This window comes from Stegostoma tigrinum, chromosome 5 (assembly GCF_030684315.1).
Source record: "Stegostoma tigrinum isolate sSteTig4 chromosome 5, sSteTig4.hap1, whole genome shotgun sequence".
Taxonomy (NCBI): Eukaryota; Metazoa; Chordata; class Chondrichthyes; order Orectolobiformes; family Stegostomatidae; genus Stegostoma; species Stegostoma tigrinum.
Window position 1 is genome coordinate 71,597,928 of NC_081358.1, and position 22,216 is coordinate 71,620,143.

Below are 22,216 nucleotides of genomic sequence, written 5' to 3' on the forward strand. Positions count from 1 at the left end.
CCAGGGGGTTTGGTCAACAAACTTCTTCCCCAATTCTCTAAACTAACCATTCTCTAGACTAACCATCAGTATGTCTTGGCCTGAGATAATGGGAACTGCAGATGCTGGAGAATCCAAGATAATAAAGTGTGAAGCTGGATGAACACAGCAGGCCAAGCAGCATCTCAGGAGCACAAAAGCTGATGTTTTGGGCCTAGACCCTTCATCAGAGAGGGTCTAGGCTGAAACATCAGCTTTTGTGCTCCTGAGATGCTGCTTGGCCTGCTGTGTTCATCCAGCTTCACACTTTATTATCCAGTACTTCTTGGCCTTCCCGCTCTCTTGTCACCAAGCTTGAGCTGATATTAAATAAGTTCACACTTTATCTTTGTACCTCTCATGGTACCCTTTTACAGACTTACTAAGGTGCTTGACACTGGCTTATTAGGAACAGCAACTCCATTGTGCAATCTTACTTGCTCATTGACTTTATCTATTGTATGCTCTATGGGCTAATCCAAAAATATCTTTCTTGTCTAAGCCATATTTTCCACCATTAACCCTGTGAAATCTGCCAATCAGTTAACACTACTCCTTCTAAACACCTCCCTTCAGAATATTCATTTGCTCGTGAACAAGACTTTATTGTGGAAAGTCACATCATGACCTTAATGGAAAACTAGCTGTGAAGTGATCACACCTTCTCCGTGATGATATGAAGCCTCTGTCTGACTGTGTCTTCCGCCTCTTGCCTGATCAAGTCTGCAATATTGGAGGTGTGGCATATAGCATAAGCTAACATCTTGGTCTGACTGCCAGAGGAAAGCTTCCCCTGACACTTCCTCCTCTTGTAAAGCACCTTGTTGCACCCCCTCACCTCTCGGTGTTTGATCAAATCTATGTTTGATACCATCCTAATAATTTAAAAATACTCACAGATATCTTCACTTTTTTCTCACTCATCCTCTATACAAAATAACCATTGAACATTAATGATTGCAATATCCATCTCACCATATCATGCTCTGTCTCTTGTGAGTTTTATCTGTCTGTCTTATCCTCTCAAAATTCTCATTCCATGTAAACTTCCCAACCCATGTTTAGAAAAAGCCTCTTGACTTTAGCATCTTGTGCCCTTGTTAATAGCAGCCCTAGTTTAATCTTATCTCTTTCTCTGGACGCGTCTTGTCCATGAGGCCTATCTTCACCACCTTCAATCTTATGAGGAAAGGTTGAGGGAGCTAGGGCTTTTCTCATTGGAGCAAAGAAGGATGAGAGGTGACTTGATCGAGGTGTACAAGATGATGAGAGACATAGACAATGTGAATAACCAGAGACATTTTCCCAGGGCGGAAATGACTATTACGAGGGGACATAATTTTAAGGTGATTGGAGTAAAGTATACAGGAGATATCAGAGGTAGGCTCTTTACACAGAGAGTGGTGGGTGCGTGGAATGCGTGGCTGATGATAGTAATGGAGTCAGATACATTAGGGGCATTTAAGCGACTCTTGGAAAGGCACATGGATGATAATAAAAAGTAGGCTCTGTCGGGTAGTTTGATCTTAGAGTAAGATAATAGGTTAGAACAATATTGTGAACTGAAGGACCTATACTGTGCTGTACTGTTCTACATTCTATGTTCTAACTGCTGATCACACAATATTCCATTGCAGTCTCCAGGTTAGCTGAAATTGTATATGGCTCTCTCTCTTCAAGTGCTGTTCCTGTCTCCTTTAAATGTATTGTACTTAACCATCTGCTCTAAAACGTTATCCTCGACCCTACTATCCTTAAAAATTGTTGCTCCATCTCCACATTAACTTTCCTCTCCAAAATCCTTGAGTATATTGTCACCCCCCCATATATTTTGCAGAAGTCCATGTTTTTATCGCTCCAAAAAAGATTTTGTCCCTACTGCGATGGCATTTATCAATCACAGACGACATTCTATTTGAAGATAGTTGGCACTGTTGATGCCGGAGAATCCGAGACATTCTTGACACAGAGACTGTGTCAAGGTGGAACTGTGCCTGTTCATTTTTCTTGACCTATTGTAACCATTGATACTATTGGTCACATCAACCTTCTCTCTAAAACTAGTCATTGGTTGTTCAGCCAGATGGTACTAACAGCACCTGTAACCATTCCTAACTAACCAAACTCAACCAGAGTATCACTTGCAATGGTTTCTTTTCTTGTTCCTGCACCATCACCTCTTATGCCTACCTTGGACTTTTCTGTTGTCATGACCTATTTCCTATCTACATGGTGCTGATTAGTGGCTTCTTCCAAAAGTATGCAGCAGGTCTCATACATAAACAGACAACAGCCATCTTGGCCTCACCACTGCCTTAAAATATAATACATGTGTCTCATTTTGCTTTGTAAAGCTCCTGTGAAGATCTTTCTCACATTTTATCTCATTAATGATGCCAAATAAATATCATTTGTTGTTGCTAGGGTCTAGCTTTTTTGATTTTTTGATACCCTTTCCCTTTCAATTGAACATTCCTTATTATACACAATGCTTCACTATTAGAAATAATTTTCATGAAAATTGTCAATTATTTTCACAAATGATCATAAGTTCATGATCCAAATGTCTCATAATGTGATGAAATGCAATAGTGAAATTTTCCAAATATCTGTTACAAGCAGTTATGTAGCCAACTTCGACAAATAAGTCATTCTGCTCAATGACATATTGTTCACCCAACTGAAATTCAAACCGAAATGCAATACAGCATGGAATAGGTCCTTTGACCTACTGAGCCTGCGCAAGTTTGTAATCCTTATGTAGCCCCACTACTTATTGTCCCTATACTGTTTCCATCCTTCTGCTCACCTCTCATTCACATGCCTAACAAGATATGTCTTAAATGTTGCCAACACACCTGCTTCCAGCACTTCCAAGTACGTTCCAAGCAGCCATCACACTCTGTGTGAAACATTTCCCCTGCATTTATCCCCTAAACGTTCCCTATCTGACCTTGAACCTATGTCCTCTTGGGAAAAGGTCTCTGACCATCCAGCGTCTCATAATTTTGTAGGCCTTTATCAGCTCACCCCTCAGTCTCCATCTCTGCAGTGAAAACAGTTGTGCTCCTGAGATGCTGCTGGGCCTGCTGTGTTCATCCAGCCTCACGTTTTATTATCTTGGATTCTCCAGCATCTGCAGTTCCCATTATCACTGTATTTATCCAACCTCTCTTTATAACTAAAATTCTCCGGACCAGGCAATATCCTCGTAAACCTTTGCTGTACTCTCTCTAGAGCACCCATGTCCTTCCAATAGTGTGGCCACCAGAACTGCACCCAATATTCCAAATGAAATTTTATATAGCTGTAATGCAACTTGTCAACTTTAATATTCAATACCTCAGTTGATGAAGGTAAGCAAGCTGTATGCCTTCTGACCACCTTATCCACTTGTATTGCTACTTTCAGAGATCCATGGACCTGAATTCCCGGATCCCGCTGTATGTTAATGCTCTTAAGAGTTCTGCCATTTATTGTACAATTCACATCTGAATTTGATCTTGCAAAATGCATCCCCCTGCATTTGCCTGAATTAAACTCCACCTCCCAGTTCTCTGGCCAAATCTGCAATCTAGCTATATCATGCTGTACCCTTTGACAATCCTCCTCAGTATGTGCACTCTGTCAATTTTGGTGTCATTCACAAACTTACTAATCAAACCACCACATTTCCTCCAAATCATTTACACACATCTTAAAAACAGCAAATGTCCCAATACTGATCCCTGCAGAACACACCAGTCATTGACCTCCATTCCAAAAAAAGCCCTTCCACTAATACTGTCTGCCTTCTATGGCCAAGGCAGTTTTGTATCTATCTAGCCAATTTGTCCTGGATCCCATGAGACCGTAACTTTTGTTCCAGCCTGCCATGAGGCACCTAATCATATACCTTACTAAAATCCATGTAGACATAGTCCACTGCGCTTCCCTCATCAATCAGTCTTGCCACCTCCTCACAAAACTCAATCAAGTTAGTGAGACATGATTTACCCCACACAAATCCTTGCTACCTATCACTAATAGGTCCCTTGGCTTCCAAATATGAATAAACCCTGTCTCTCAGCATCTTCTCCAACAGCTTCCCTACCACTGACACCAAACTCCCAGCCTGTAATTACCTGGATTATCTATTTTTCCCTTCTTAAACAGCGCAATAACATTGGCCATTCTCCAGTCCTCTGGAACCTCATCTGAGGACAAAACTGTTGCAAAGATATCTGTTATTGCCCCAGCTATTTCCTCCCTTGCCTCCCATAGTATCCAGCGATCAATCCCATCTGACCCTGGTAACTTGTAGGCCTTAACGTATTTCCAGACACCTAATACTTCCTTTTTCAACATGTTGACCTGTCAGAGATCATAGATCACAGATGCTGCCAGACCTGCTGAGCTTTTCCAGCAACTTTGTTTTTGTTCCTGATTTACAACATCTGGAGTTCTTTCAGTTTTTAGTTAGTATTCACACACCCCTCCCTAATCTCAACATCCTTCTCTTTGGTGAATACTGATGTAAAGTACTCATTAAGCAGTTCATCCATTTCTGCCACCTCCAAACATAACCTCCCATGTTTATCCTTGTGTGGGCCTACTCTTCTTCCTGCTGCCCTCTTGCTCCTAATATACATATAAATGCTGAGGAATTCTCCTTAAACCTGCTGGCCAAGAGCATTTCATAGTCTCTTTTAGCCCTCCTGACTCCCCTTATGAGCTCCTGTCTACTTTCTCTATATTCTTTAATGACTTCATCTGTTTTTAGTTGCCCAAACCTTAGGTATTCTTCCTTCATTTTTGACTGGTATGCTGATGATTTTCCCTGTCATCCAAGGTCCCAAATTCTGCCATTTCTGTTGCTCGTTTCCACAGGAGGACTTCCCCGTTGTAATGTTTATACTCAACTTCAATGATATGACATTTTCCAAAATCAATAGTGTTCTTTACCATCAACACAATGCATTTTTTTAAAATCCGGTGAACTCTAGTAATAAAAGAAATGATTTTGTTTATACAGTTACTGACTGCATATAATTTGGGCTGTGAGCTAGAAAGCTGACTAATCTGAACTTAAAAAGCATTTGCTTGTCTGGACTTAACAGTTCAATAAACTTCCTGACATGAATGAATATAATAGTGGCCATATAGCACCAAGCTGTAATATTTCCATCTGACACGGTCAAATGCACTCATGAATTATAGTCACTTGGTTGAGGCACAGAAAGATAGCCAGAGTTCTTGGCATGATACAACACTTATGGATGGTTTCAAAGGAAATCTGTAACTGACTCATGCTTTGTATTCAATGTTAGTTCAGGTAAATCAACATTTTACTTCCTTTTCTATCTGTATAGAATTATCTGACCTCTCCTCCCGACAGTACAGCTGGTGATGAAGACTGATTGCCAGGAGTGTTATACATACGAAGATGTAGGTTAGTTAAATCTGTAAATTGTTTTTTAAGACATGCTGCAAGATATTCAGTTAATATGGTGGCAAATTTTCCCAGCTCTTGAACTCCTATGGACACAGCAATGAATTTGGAAAAATAAGGAAAGAATGGAAAAATCCAAATCTTGCTAATGAGCTGTGATGCTTGCCTTCATTGGTCAGAGCATTAGTCAGGAGTTGAGCTGTCATGGTATGGCTGTACAAGATATTGGTGATGCCACTTTTCGAAAATTGTGTACAATTCTGGTCCCGTTGCTTTTGGGAGGATGTTGTTCAACTAGAAGGGTTTCAGAAAAAAATTAGCAAGGATGTTGCTGGGACTGAAAGGTTTGCGTTATAAGGAAAGGCTGGACAGGCTTGGACATTTTTCTCTGGAGCATCAGACAATGAAAGGTGACCTGAAGCATTTATAAAATAATGAGTGGTGTAGATAAATTGAACAGCCAAGGTGTTTTTCACATGCTAGGAGAGTCCAAAAATAGATGGCATAGGTTTAAGGTCAGAAAGGAAATATTTAAAAGGGACCTGAGGTGAAACTTTTTTCACACAGACCGTGGTGCATGTATGAAATGAGTTGCCAGAGGAGGTTGAAGCAGCTGGTACAATTACAAAATTGAAAAGATATTTGGATGGGTACATGAATAGAAAGGTTTTGAGGGATATGGGACAAACTGAGGCAACTGGGGCTAACTCAGTTTATGAAAGATCTTCGGAATGGATTAATTGGACTGAAGGGTCTGTTTCTGTGCTGTATAACTCTATGATTCTTTGCATTTCATTAATAGTTAATTGGACCTCATTTATACACAGCTCTTCATTCTTCCATCCTATCCCAACAAGGTAGATGGCACCAATTCCTGTAAATCGGAATGGTTACTGGCAGCAACAGCTTGCAGCTTGTTTCTCCAAGCCTCCATTTTAATGTGCCTTTACCAACATTTCCTTGAGTGTTCTCTCCTCCTCTAAAATAAGCATGAGCAAACCACCAACCTCACCATATCATCGTTACTGCTCTCAGAGCATCTCAGAATTCAATCAGCCTTTAGGACTTCACTTTGGAACTCAGGCATACTTTTGACCTGCATTATCCTGCCAGAGCATTTTGTGAACAGAGATGCACAGACATCTCACACATATAGGTATCTTATGGTATCTTATTGTTCTTAGCTTCATTGTTTTGTATTAATTTGGAGGCTGCCATCCTCTGCGCATTGCATAATCACTTTTAGCCAAAGGGCAAAAACATTATGGAGGGTTAGGTGAGACAGCCATTGAAAAGAGATGTTGCATGCAATAGATATAAATGCAGCCTCAGTAAATTTTGTGTGCAGTAGCTTCCTTCCCATCTCACTATAACTAAGTACAGCTGGGGCAGAAGGACACTGCTCTGTATTTGGTCTGTTGGCCTAGAAGACTTGGGCAGTCATCCCCATGGGTGACTTGGCCTAGAGGGCCTAGGCCTAGTGTAGGCCATCTGGGCTAAATTTTTTTGCAGGTTATAGGAGATAAGCAGGAACATCAGCACCTGTAGTATCCTGAAAGGAAGCCTGCTGGTATCACATTGAGTCACTGAGAGGAAAGGATGCCTGGACTGATATAAAACTCTCTTGTCAGACTCTTACTTTGCCATTGATGCTATGCATCTATATCTACAGTGCTGGAATACAGGTCTGTACATATATCCTAGCAGGCATGGAGTGTGCTGGGCCTGGGTCTCTAATGCAATCTTCAATCTCTTCAATGGGCATAGCCACACATATGCATGCCAGAGCCAGTACGGAACTGATAATGCTAGTGAGTTCATCCATCCTTCGACCCTGCTTACTGGCTCTCTCTCTGACAATCCTTCCTGCTATGGTTAAGCTGCTGTGTATATTTTAATGAAGTCACTAACGGCTGAGAGCACAGGATTGTCAGAGGCTGAACAAACATTTGTTTTCAGGCAGATTACAGAAGAGCTTGGGTATTTCTTCCTCAGTCATCTTGGAAATGAGTGAACAATGTGCTCACCAGATTGTGCTGCCAAGGTTAATTATTTTTCATAGAATTCATAGAATCCCTACTGTGTGGAAATAGGCCTTTTGGCCCAACAAGTCCACACTGATGCTCACAGCATCCCACCCAGACCCGTCCCCCTGATCTATACATCCCTGAGCACTATTGGCAATTTAGCATGGTCAATTCACCTAAACTGCGCATTTTTGGATTGTGGGAGGAAACCAGAGCACCTGGAGAAGATACAAACTCCACACAGACAGTTGCCCGATGGTGGAATTGAACCTGGATACCTGGTGCTGTGAGGCAGCAGTGCTAACCACTTATCTGCTGTGCTGCCCCTTTAATCTGGAAATATTACCGCCTTTGTGCTTGTAGAGGGAGCTAAAAGCCTTGCCAGTGCATCTATTGACGGTTGAGTGGCTGGTGACAGTTGAGCTGAGTGTAAGTGGTGCTGATCTCCTTTGAGTAACTAGTTCACTGGATTCTAGTAGTACCTACAGTACAGTTGAGAGTTAGATTTCCAAAAGGAATTAAAAGATTGTTCAGGATAAGGATGAGATGCACTAGTGTTAATGGTTGAACAACACAGCACAATAAAGTTTACTGGGTTTGTTGCTCATAGATGTCACCAGATAAGTGCTCATACTCTTCCCAGGCCAACTCCAGAATGTTTTTCTTATATTGGTTGAGGAATCTAATGTCTGCCATCCTGCTGCATGTCCTTAAGCCAGGTTATGAGAGACTGTTTCCAGCAATGGCACAAAGTGAGGGATTGATTATAATGGCAATGGGCAGCAGAGGAGTTAGTGGTAATACAGAGTAGGAGAGTGTTCTGGTGTTCTGAGATGGTGGGAAGAAAAAGCAAAAGGATTAATTGTTTGGGACAATGAAGTGGGTGGCAGCAATTGAGTTAACATTCTGTATGTAACAGTGAGAGGAACATTCGATGAGCCTTGATGAGACGAGTGCAGGTGGCCTTGTGAGAGTGAGATAGCAGACAGAGGATGGTGGCCTACCATATCAGAGAACAGGAGGGCACTAGCCTTCTTGGAACATTGTTAGACATTCCATTTCACTCTGGATACCGCACATACCCAGGACACTATTTCATCCAGGCTGATTGAGTCTGTTAGCATGGCCTCCTGTGATGGCCTGGAGGACGCAGCACTGCCTTTCTTTCAGCAACCTGATATACCAGGATATCCAGGACGCTGTCAGCACATAGGGTTCCAGTTTCCCTGTTTGTACTCCGTCTTCATGGTTGGAATGTGACGGAATACTCTAAGAAGCAGTTCATTTTTTACAGCATCTGAAGTTTTGTGGAGTATGGTTTAATTGTAAAATGGGAATTGCACACAGATGGCCCAAAAATCATGAAGCAGGGATTCTTTATTCCACTGGCATCAGATAACTAAAAATACAAAGAGAAATGAAAATCACAAAATCAAGCATTTACAGTTTTTACATGGAATGAAGGCTGTGCTGTATATTGGGTTGAGGAATCATTTGTTTTCCTATTGCCCCCTTTTGCCATCCCAGGATCTCTCCTACTTCCAAATGCACCCTTTTATCATGGCAGGTCTGACTGCTCCAGCTGTCCTCCATCACCATCAACATTTGGAGCTTATGTTATCTAAACATGATGCAAGTGCTGTAAATGTCTCAAATCCTTGGCAAAGTTTGGTCCTTCCACCTCTCCTGCAAAATGGCTGCATGACATAGGCACTGTGGAAACCAATTGTATAACTAATGAGCTGAAGTGCAGAAGAATGTGCAAAAAAATAAGTCAACACAGACTCTGGATCCCATTAAAATAAAAACACCTTGCCATCAAAAGGGAAAATTCAGACCCTACTTCAGTAGCTGGTGCTAGCCTGAAGATGAAGCCAAGGCACATTGTTGAATAAAGGAGAAGGAACAATGAGCTGTGTCTATTCTATACTTGACAAAGCATTCAAAATCATAAAACATTAAAAAATCCCATGAGCCGGGTGTTACATTGTTGGATGAACTACTCAACTATATTACAGATTCACAATGATTCCATTAATCATTGTTTAATTTGAGCAACATGTGAAAATTAAAACTTTAAACAGACATTTATTTCAATAAATGTTCAAAGCAGGTTATATTAATTATAGATGCCATTGTTATAATATTAGACGTTTTTACTACTTGATAGCTGTGATTACACAATGAAGTAACGTAGATGATTGTGAAATTATACTCAGTACATGGTCACTATAATGTGTTCCACATTCCAGGGGAAAATGAGACTTAAATGAGGGCTTTACTGCTAAGAAAGAGAGTGTTATAAAGAGCACTGCATGAGTCAAAAAGATGGATCCTATTAAGTTCTCTATAACATGTATAAACTTGTGTTGTCAGAAGTTTTCCTAAATTGTTTGAGTTAGGAAATGGCTTAAGGTTATGAGAAACTCAGTAAAATTGGGAAAGTTTCCTGGAATAAATCCCAGGGTGAAATACTATTGGGAATTCTTCAGTGATTAGATGAAAGTTTGCATATTTTTTTCAAGCGATTTTGGAGCGTAAAATAAATTTCATAAATTATGATAATGATTTGGCTTGATAAAGGATTGCCATTCTTCAAAATAAGTATCAAGAAATTTTAATTTTGTATATGATTCTCATACTTCTCTTTTGTTTCATGCTGTGAGCACTGTTTGAGTTCAAGCGGAAAATATTCTCCAGTTGCCTTCCACGTGGTGTTTTAAATGCTGCAGTGCTCATACAAAACTCAGTTCATTTAAAACATGTGATGGCTTCAGCATTTAATGTGAAGCAACTTGGCACCAGTTTTTGAAAAAAATACAATTTATTCACATTTCAGTCAATATGCATAAATATACACTGTTTGGCCTTTGGGTTTTTGGGCTTTTACATCAAGTGATTTATTCATCCAGAGAGATCTTTCTCATTTCTACAAGTCTTCCTTTTTTCCAACAGCTTACAGCTGGATTAAAAGGTAATGGTAAACAACTTTTTCATTGTTTAATTATGTTATGAACTAAAACTCTGTATTCCCACATATAGTTGCAGTAGTGGTGATTAAAAAAATACACAAATATCTATGAGTAGTGACAGGCATCATATTTTTCACTCTTTAGTGGCGATCAAAAACACAACGTAATTCATCCATAGTAAAAAAAATTCTGTTATTTAAAATAAAGTGTTGGACTAGACATTTTTCATGGTGTTAAACCTGTTTCCAGTCATCTACATTCATCGTGCTGAAAAGCACCCCATTGCCATATCCGCAAACTGTTAGAGAATGCTCAGCTATATACAAGAACATGAAGAATTCTTTCAGTTTTGCAATATTGTGTTGAGTATGAAGTTATCATTATTGCTCCAGATCTTCTTGAATTTTCTCCCACTTTATCATCTCAAAATTGTGGAAAATATGACAATATATTTTGTTTTTGTTGATGTTGGGACTTGTGCATTGCTGGCAATGCAGGATTTATTGTTGTCCCTGTTTGCTTTTGAGAAGTGATGGTGGGTTGTCTTCTTACTTGCTGGGTGCCTATGAGGTAAAGGTTTCCCTGCAGTGCTGCTTAGTAGGAGGTTTTGTGGGTTGATATAGTGGCATTGAAAAAAGATATGACATGAAGTGGGATTGAACTTGGTGATGGCAGTGTTCTGATGAACTTGCTTCTCTTGTCTTTCTAGGTGGCAGAGTTTACTGGTATTGGTGGCAGTGCCGAAGAAGCTCTGACACATCTGTGGCCTGCAGATTGTAAACACTGCAACCATGATGGAGAATATGAAAGTTGTGACCAGTGGATGAAGTGCAATCTGCTTTCTTCCAGACTGCAGAGTGTGTAGGGCCTGGAAAGATTTTGATGCATCATAAATGAACCAATTGGTAAAGGGCATAGTCCAGTTGCCCAATTCAGCAACAAAGAGGGAGTAGCAATTTCATTAACCCAATTTTTGGCCCTCACCACTCACTAATACCAACTTGCTTACGTGAAAATTGACCCCAGGTATGTTTAAGAATGTTTATATCAGCCAGGTTTTGGAACTTGTTGCTTTCACTTCGTGATTTAAGAAAGGCATCTCTTTAATTTATAAAGTTCTCCAATTCCACCAGCATCAAGTTCTGAGCCCAATTTAAACAAGTGGGAGAACTGACACAAAACTAATGACAACTTTGACAGACAATTTCCCTGATCTCCATGCTTTGTGACATCTGTTTTGATGAAAATTCCAACAATCACTATAATCAACTCTCCGATCCAATTCAGCTTAGCTTGCCAGATAAAGGAGTTAACTGCCAGCAAAGGGCCCAAGTGTATGTACTCCAAGGCCCAGGAATTGCAGCTCTACTATATCCTGAGACAGCATTTCCTTTTCAATCTGCACAAGTAACAGCCAGACAGAGTCGTAACATCTGATTCATATAGGTGGTAGGGGTTCTTCCTTGAAAGAGTGATGATTTCAGCTGTAACAACTAAACTCCGACAGCATTCACCAGTTCTGCACCTTTGCAAACTACTTTGTCAAGCTTAAACTATTAAACATGACCACTGAATAGCAATATGGAATTATATCTTTGCTAATTCTCTCCTGCTATAGTCCACACCATAGTAAACCATATTAGTTATCATTTCCTGGATGTAGTAATTATATTACTTGGCTGGAAAAAGACATATTCCAATGGAAACTGAGTTCATTATTGTTCACATAATTAAATTTGGTTAAAAACAGTTAAATTCAAAATTAAAATTTAAGGACAATTGTAAAAGTGTCCCAAAGCTACCAGATTATCACAAACTCGCAAATGATTCCCTAATATCCTTTTGGGGAAGGAAACTTGCTGTCACAGAAACATAGAAGCATGGAAAGTAGGAGCAGCATTCTCCTGGATGGTGGCAAACCCATTTAGCGCAATTGCATCCATGCTAATTCAAGTGAGGAGTAGCCCATCACATTCTTGACTACGACTGGTGGGCAGGCTCTGAGAAATCAGGAGGTGGGTTACATGCATCAGTGTCCATAGGTTCTGACCTGCTCTTATTGCTGTGACATTTATGTGGCCGGCCCAAGTCAGTGTCTGACCAATGGTAACCCCAGAACATTGTATGTCAAGGGAAGATGGCTGGGTTCCCTTGGAGATGGTCATTGAAAGGCTTGTGTTTTATAAAACTTGTGTATAAGTATTACATTGATTCTTCCAAACCTAAATGTTTCTCAGATCTTGATTCGCATGAACATGGATTGCTCCATCATCTGAGGAGTTGTAAATCATACACAACATATTGTGTTCCAACTCTTGACTTTAATGAGAGTGAAGAACTCTGGAATCCCATCTTAAACTTCCAGGACTGACTCTTTTTCAAGATTGGAAATAGTGTTACATTGATTGATTTATTTATTATCACATGTACTGAAATACAATGAAAAGATTTGTTTATGAGTGGCACAAGCAGATCACAGCAAACAAAGGATGTACAGATCAACAAGACTTTGAGGCATTCAGGTTACATTGCAGATTACATCATTTGAGGCTACAGCCCAGTTAATGGCCTGATAATGAATGGAAAGAAGCTGACCCCAAACTTGGTCGTGTGTGTGTTCAGGCTTCTGTATCTACTGCCTGACATAAGACGTCGTAGGAGGTCATTACCAGGGTGCAATCTAAATTGTTCTGCAGTACAGCCTGGAGCATGGCTTGAGGATAACAGCGTGTGAGGAATGATGGCCAGAGGACAGCCATTGGGGTGACACAGTGGTTCAGTGGTTAGCACTGCTGCCTCATAGCACCAGGGACCCAGGTTCAATTCCACCCTCAGGTGACTGTCTGTGTGGAGTTTGCACATTCTTCACTTGTCGGTGTGGATTTCCTCTGGGTGCTCCGGTTTCCTCCTGCAGTCTGAAGATGTGCAGGCTAGGTGGGTAAGCCATACTAAGTTGCCCATAATGTTCAGGGATGTGTAGATTAGGTGGGTTATAGGTGAATGAGTTTGGGTGGGTGCTGTGAGGGTTGGCATGGACTTGTTGGGCCAAAGGGCCTGTTTCTGCATTGTAGGGATTCTATGATTCGGGGCCTAACAGTTTCTATCATAATTGGTAAGAAGTTTCCCAAAACAAGATAGGCTTTCAAATGAAAATAAACCAAAGGACTGCAGATGCTGCAAATCTGCAACAGAAACACAAAGTGCTGGAGAAACTTAGGCCTGGCAGCATATACGGAGAGAAAGCAAAGTTAATGTTTTGGGTTCAGAACCCCTGCTGTGTTTCTCCAGCAAATTCTGTTTCTTGTTTCAGATTTTCTAACCAATTTACCTCAGCACTCGCATACATCCTTGGTCAGCCCCAAACTCCACTAGGAGACAGAGGGCCCCTTTCCGTCCTGGCCTCCCTGACACAGGATCCTTGAAATGTGTTCGGGAAGTTTGCAATTCACAGCGTATCTTTTAACTAATGATCTTGCTAGCCATTTTATGTATTATTATTGTTAGTGTGCATAATAATACTTACATTTTCTTGCACCGTGTGGCTAATCCACAGAAAAGGATTTCAGCAAATTTCTCTATCTCTTTTAGCACAATGAAATCATTCCCTTGCAGAGAAAGATGAATTCACTAACTATGTTAAATTTGTCAGCCAAAGATCCCAATAAAAACCGGAAGCTCTGGTGATGGTAAAGTAGTCATTCAGTCAAAAATATGAAGTACTCCTCCATAAATTCCCAGGTACCTGTTTTAGCTCTACCAAAAGACAGCCATCAAACTTCCTTGGCCACTTTCTTCAGGTTTCTTCAGTTGAAAGACCTTACAATGAAAAAATAAAATTACTGTTTACCTTTAATACAAGGTGGTTGGTCTGTGATGGTGTGTTTGTTTGTTTGGTTTTATTTGCCTTGAGCAAGAATCTCAGAGCAATCACTGAATTTGGACGCATAATTATCGGAAGCAGTCTTAATTGGGTCAAATTTGCTATCAACAGGAATCTCAAGCCATCACATTGTGTTGACATCAGCCCAAATGAGCCTGCGTCAGTGTATGCTTACTCTTCAAAGTTTAACTTAAATTTGCTACTGACCTTGACGTTTAAAAGACACCCCATTATGATGCATATGCTTTGATTAAGCAATGTTGTGCTGGTAAATTCTCATCTCATCCAGTTTGTTCTCTTGTGTGTCCCTTCGATATCCTTGTAATCTCATGCATGCCCCTATGCTGTATGATAGGCCCCCACCACAACTCATGTAAGATCCATCTGGTAGAGTATTACTACTTTGAGATCCAAAATGATCACCTCATCATCCTAGCAGATGCTCAATGCACTCCTCAGCATTAACACTTTCAGGCTCTTACAGCATTATATAATATCTCCCCTACCCCAAGCTTCTATTCTCATCGTCAATATTTATACATTCATGTATATAAAGACGTTTAACAAAACTCCAGCTTACCCAAATTTACAAATTCAGGCGGTTTGGAGGTTGTAATGTCACATTGTCCATGCATTGGGGATTTCAAATTTTGCTCAGAGTATCTCTGATATTTGTTTGCTTAACTCCAATTTGGGGCCTCTCCCATAGACCACAGCCTCACAATAGAGTCAGCTTCTGCTTTAGAACGTCTAATACTCCAGCATAGCATGTTTCTTACTATGTCTAAAATACTTTTCAAATTGGATTATAGATTTTGTCTCGCAGAATCTTGAAATGAATTTTTCTTCTGCAGCATTCCAAAAAGTTCAGTTCTTTTGGATGCTTTCTGTCTTTCGGAGCAACTTTCTTAAAATTGTGTCTAAAGATTGTTCAGGCATTCACTGCTTGCTAGCTATCTAATCATGAGATGAAGCAATGCCCACCACTGGTATTATGTTACATCTTGGATCCTGATCATAACTTGCTTTTATGTAAGATCTATCTGGTAGATTTCCCGCACCATTTTCTGTTTTGCCTTTGTATCACAGAAAATTAATGTGGTAGTCTAACATGAAGAGGCTCTCATCTTAAACAATATGTATCTTCTGATGCCAACTAGATACAAATTATATTGATACAATAGGCATTATTACTAAGTTGTGAAGAAGATCTAGATGTTAGGTTTTGCTCTTTCAAAGCATGAAACTGTTCTCCTACCCAAGTCGCTGTGACCTTAGCATATTGAGTTGTCTTGAAAGCATTCCTTAGCATTATTCCTTCAGACCCTTACACATTTCTGTAACAGCCTTTTCCAAGCTTTGGAGTTATGTAGCACATTGTGAATCCAATGAGACATAAAAGAAAATGACAAATTACACTTCTGCTGTTCACTTTATTCAAATCCTAGATATGTCATTGAAGCACTAAGAGTTGGACAGCATGGTTCACATACAGTCAATCTAAAATAAATCATAAAAATGTCTATCTCAACCATAGATGATTGGGATTGGGTCCATTTCAGTTACAACTTAGTGATAAAACGCCTTCCTTTCGTTTCTATTGTACATGATTTAAAAGATCATTGAGGTGATGATCTTTTGATTCAATTCATCCTTTGATTGAGACCAGATTCTGAGAAATTTGAAGAAGATGCAATTCCTTTTGCCCATAGTAAAAAGAGTCATCCCTGAAAATCACATATGGTACAAATTTTTGACTACAATAAAATTTTGCAAAATTCGTTTGCTCTTGCCACATAGTGTGAATTAGGCCCAGATATTAAGAACAGATCAGGGCAACCTGGTGAAAGAGATGGACAGAATAGCAATGAATCTGAAATAAGTTGCAAAATGTTCTGTTGCTCTCCCAACCTTTAACTTCCCAACTTTGGAAAGGAGTGTTCAATTTTCCATCTAACAAAAGATCTAGTGTGAAAATATTAATAGGCTTATTTCCTGAATGGCTTCACCTGAATAATTAATATTTTTGTTTAAATGTTGCATTGCCAGTAGCTTTTCTTTTCGTTATATGCTGTAATTGCCTACAAGAAAGCATTTTGGCAAATATGCCTTCTGAAAATAGCTAAGCTGCAAATTCAAAACTGAGAAAACTGTAAAAGTATTTGAAACTTAGCAAGAAAAGATCTCAAAGTGTGCCACTTTCATTTGCATTGCTTGCCAAATCCAGATTCTTTTTGTCACGTCTCTCAGAAAGAAACCATTATGGCCAAAGTAAAAATAAGGCAAAATGGATAGATGAAATGAAACTGGAAAAATCTGAGAAGACAGCATTGATAGCTACAGCCAAAGCATTGTAGGTCAGGTGAGAAGAACTGTGCATAAATGAGAGAATTTAAGTTAGCAGAGAGCAGGAACAAATGGATCTTTTTCAAGCTGGTAGGATGTCACGGGTGGTGTGCCACAGTGTGTGTGCTGGGGCCTCAAATCTTCATAATTCACATAAATGATTCGGATGTAGAAACTGAAGGCATGGTAATTAGTGATGGCATACAGATATGTAGTAAACTGAGTTGTGAAGAGGATGTATGGAGCTTACAGAGGGATTTAATAGGTCAAGTAAGTGGGAAAAGATTTGGCAAATGGAATACTATGTAGGAAAGTGCAAAACTGTCTATTTGGCAGAAAGAAGAGAGAAGAAGTGTATCATCTAATTAGTGAGAGGTTGCAGAACTCCAAGATGCAGAGAGATCTGGATTTCACGATGCATGAATCACAGAAGCTTAGTATGCCGGTACAGCAAGTAATCAGGTAATTCGAATTACGTTATGTTTTAGTGTGAGGGGAATTAACTGGAAGAACAGGGAGGTTATGCTTGAGTTATACAAATTATTGGCGAGACTGCATCTGGAGTACTGTGTACAGCACCGGTCATTGTAATTAATGCATTGCAAGCAGCTCAAAGAAGGTTGACCAGACGAATACCTGGAATGAGTGGATTTCCTTATGAGGAATGGTTGGACCAGTTAGACCTGTATTCTCTGGAGTTTAGAAGAATCAGAAATGACTTAATTGAAATATATAAGATCCTTGATTGAGTGGATGCTGAAAAGATGCTTTTCTTTGTTAGAGGATCTGGAATTAAGCTCAAAAATAAGGGATCACCCATTTAAGACTGAAATGAGGAATCATTTTCTCTCTCAGAGAACTGTTAGTCTTTGAAATTCCTTTCCTTAAAAGGCAGTAATATATAATTTTTATTTTTTTTAAGGCAGTGGTAGATAGATTATTGATTAGGATGAACAGGATGAAAGATTATCAAGGGTACACAGGAATATAAAGCTGAGGTTAAAATCAGATCTGCCATTATGTTATTGAATGACAGAGTATGCTTGGAAGGTTGACTAGCCTATTCTTGTTGGTATGTTCATATATTTCACTTTTTGCCCATTTTACGTGCTTACACTCATGTTTGAAAATTGACTACAATTTGATTTGAAAGTATGCAGATCTAAGCATGCCGCATGTGAGAACCAGACTGAAAATTAAACACACATTATGTCATACGTTTAGCATGCTGCAATATTTCTCAACACATGTCTAAGCCTATAGGGATTACAAATGCTTTCAACCCATGGAGTAATTTCCATAATTCTCTGCTTTATTTAATGAGTACTTTTAAAAACTGCATCCCTCCCCAAAATGTCTGGGGTGGGGCAGGGGCATTGGAGGATCAAGAAATCAATAAATATTACAACAGAGCTATTTTGTATCAGTGAGACTGACTGGAGAGCCTCAGGAAAATATTTTAGTAGATTTGAACTAGAAAAATGTGCTTACTATTTTAGAGACTGCAGAAACTGCCGATGCTGGAGAATCTGAGATAACAAGGTGTCGAGCTGGATGAACACAGCAGGCCAAGCAGCATCAGAGGAGCAGGAATGCTAATGTTTCGGGCTGAGACACTTTTTCAGAAATTTCTGAAGAAGGCATTTCAGGCATTTCTGAAGAAGGGCCTTGACCCAAAACATCAGGTTTTCTGCTTCTCTGATGCTGCTTGGCCTGCTGTGTTCATCCAGCTCCACACTTTGTTAACTACACCTTGTTATTTTTGTTTACTTTTTTAGTTGTTTGTATATAGAACATAGAATGTAGAACATGGAACATTACAGCACAGTACAGGCCCTCGGCCCTCGATGTTGTGCCGACCTGTCATCCTGATCTCAAGCCCATCTAACCTACACTATTCCACGTACGTCCATACGCTTGTCCAATGACGACTTAAATGTACCTAAAGTTGGCGAATCTACTACTGTTGCAGGCAAAGTGTTCCATTCCCTTATTACTCTCTGAGTAAAGATACTACCTCTGACATCTGTCCTATATCTTACACCCCTCAATTTAAAGCTGTGCCCCCCCCACCCCGTGCTCGCCGTCACCATCATAGGAAAAAGGCTCTCCCTATCCACCCTATCTAACCGTCTGATTATTTTATATGTTTCAATTAAGTCACGTCTCAACCTTCTTCTCTCTAATGAAAATTTCCTCAAGCCCCTCAGCCTTTCTTCATAAGACCTTCCCTCCATACCAGGCAACATCCTAGTAAATCTCCTCTGCACGCTTTCCAAAGCATCCACATCCTTCTTATAATGCGGTGACCAGAACTGTACACAATACTCCAAGTGCGGCCGCACCAGAGTTTTGTACAGCTTCACCATAACCTCTTGGTTCCGGAACTAGATCCCTCTATTAATAAAAGCTAAAACACTGTATGCCTTCTTAACAGCCCTGTCAACCTGGATGGCAACTTTCAAGGATCTGTGTACATGGACACCGAGATCTCTCTGCTCATCTGCACTGCTAAGAATCTTACCATTAGCCCTGTACCTTGCCTTCCGGCTACTCCTACCAAAGTGCATCACCTCACACTTGTCTGCATTAAACTTCATTTGCCACCTCTCAGCCCAGCTCTGCAGCTTATCTATGTCTCTCTGCAACCTACAGCATCCTTTGTCACTATCCACAACTCCACCGACCTTAGTGTCGTCTGCAAATTTACTAACCCATCCTTCTACGCCCTCATCCAGGTCATTTATAAAAATGACAAACAGCAGTGAACCCAACACCGACCCTTGCGGTACACCACTAGTAACTGGTCTCCAGAATGTACAATTCCCATCAACTACCACCCTCTGCCTTCTTTCAGCAAGCCAATTTCCGATCCAAAATATCGATGTTATTTTTAAAATGCATGAAATTTGCAAAGCCAGAACATAATGTTATTTTTTATTAATAATACATGTTACTTTAATGTGATTTGATTAGCTTTTGATACCTTTCATCATGAATTCTCTTGTGTATTTGTTGATCATGATGACTTGCTGTCTTGCTGAACGCATTAGGAATGCGAGCATGCGTGAAGATGTTTATTATCCAGGAAGGATGCAGTTTAAACCAGATAAGTGTGAGGAGCTGCACTTCAGGAGATCAAATGTTAAGGAAAAGCATTAGTTAATGGCAGGGCCCTGTGCAACACTGATGTACAGAAGGATTCAAGTCCATAGCTCCCCTGCCACAGAAGTAGATAGGGTGGGAAAGAAGGCGTAAGACATGGTTGCCTTTAATGGTTGGGGAATTGAATACAAGAGTCAGGGTGTCATTTTTATACGACTTTGGTTAGGTCACATTTAGAGTATTGTGTTCAGTTCAGTTAGCTCCGGTTTCCTCCCACAGTCCAAAGATGTGCAGGTCAGGTAAATTAGCGATGCTAAATTGCCCGTAGTGTTCAGGGGTGTGTAGGTTACAGGGGGATGGCTCTGGGTAGGATGCTTCAAGGGGCAGTGTGGACTTGTTGGGCCGAAGGGCCTGTTTCCACACTGTAGGGAATCTAATCTAAACTTTATGTCTGACACCAACAACTTAATACTGCAGAAAACCAAGAGGAGCATAGAAAGTGGAGGGCTAAAATCTTAAAAGGAATGAAAAAAGTAAAGAGAGGACCCAAGATGCTTTATTAGTATCTGGAGTAAATGGATAACTAAGGAAGGAGAGAGGTTCTTAATAGACCAACAACCTTATCTATGTGAACAGGTGAAACATGTTGGTATATTTCTTAAAAAAGACCTTGTATCTTTTTTCATAAAAAACTTGGGGGGGGATATGCAATTATTACAATTAAGCAGAAAAAGTGTAAAGTATTGGATGTGATCAACATAGAGAGAGAGAGAGAGAGAGAGAAGGTATTAATGAGATTAGCATCTTGGAAAATGGATAAATCACCAGGACTAGATGAAACATTTCCTGGCTAGAAAAATAAGTCAGAGGTGAAACAGTGGAAAAGTGCCAAGAATTATGGATGTTGGAAATCTGAAACAAAAACAGAAGTTGCTGGAGAAATGTAGCAGGTCTGACAGCATCTGTGGAGAGAAATCAGATTCAATGTTTTGAGTTCAGTGACATTTCATCAGAACAAGGATGGTGAAATAGTGGAATGTCTAAAGGTTATTTTCCAATTCTCACTGGATATAACATAGGGCAGAGAATTGGAGAAATGTTCATGTTGTAACTTTGCTTACTGGGGAGTATGGGATAGACAAAAAATAATTACAGGCCAGTTGGTCTAAACTCAGTAATTGTAAATTATTGGAAGTAATTCTCAGAAATATATACCACAGTCATTTAAGAAGACAGCCCACCAGCACCATCTTAAGAGTAATTAGGGTTGGACAGTAAATGCTGGCCTAGACAGCAAAGTCTGCATTGTGTGAATGAATTAAAAAAAAACTAAGCTCTCACATACAAAGATACAGATTATTAAGGGCAGTTAGCATGGGCTTAGTTAAGGGAAGATCACGTCTTACTAACTTGCTTGAATTTCTTGATGATGTAATTAGAAGGACTGATGAGGATAATACTGTTGATGTTGTCAATATGGCTCAGTGGTTAGAACTGCTATCTCACAGGACCAGGGACCCAGGTTCCATTCCAGCCTTTGGCAACTGGCTGTTGCACATTCTCCCCACATCTGTGTGGGTTTCCTTTGGGTGCTCCAGTTAACTCCCACAGTCCAAAGATGTGCAAGTTAGGTGATTTTGGCTCATAGTGTCTAGGGATGTGCAAGCTAGGCAGGTTATATGTGGAAATGCAGTGTTACAGGGATAGGGTAAGGTTTGGTCTGGCTAGGACGTTCTTCAAAGGGTCGGCATGGACTTGATGGGCAGAAGGGCTATCTTTCACACTGTAGGAATTCTATAACACAAATTTTAGCATACTTTAGACAAGGGTCCCCATGGCAAACTGGTTAACAAAAAAGGAATGCTAGATCCAAAAAGTGGTCAATGGCAGGAAGAAAAAGGTGATTGTTGATTGGTGCTTTTGCAACTAGAAGATATTTCTAAAAGCGTTCCACAGGGCTGGGTTCCCTGTGGTTTGTGGTTTATAATAACAATTTGGATGAAAGTGTATAATCAAGAAATTTGTAGGTGACACAAAATCAGCAGCTTAACAAAGACAGCTATAGGCTGCTGGAAGGTATTGATGGAGATGTCAAATGGGCAGGCAGGTGGCAAATAGAATTCAGCCTGTCCAAATGTGAGGTAACACATTAGGGAGGTTTGTGAAGACTGTGGCTTTCTTTTAGTTTGTATTTTTGATTGTGGAAATGATTACTGCACTTTGTAAAAGCAAGTTACTGAAACCCATTGTAATTGGTCTTTACACTGCTGCTGTGTTCAATGAGGAATGAAGTTAGTTGCTGGCAGTGAGGGATGTGTAAAAAGTGAAATTTGACTGGCAACAAGGATCTGACTGGCTTGTGGACCTGAAACCAGCTATGGACTTCAAAAGTCATCTGCAAGCCAATTACAATGTAATTGGTTTCTGGGTAATGATA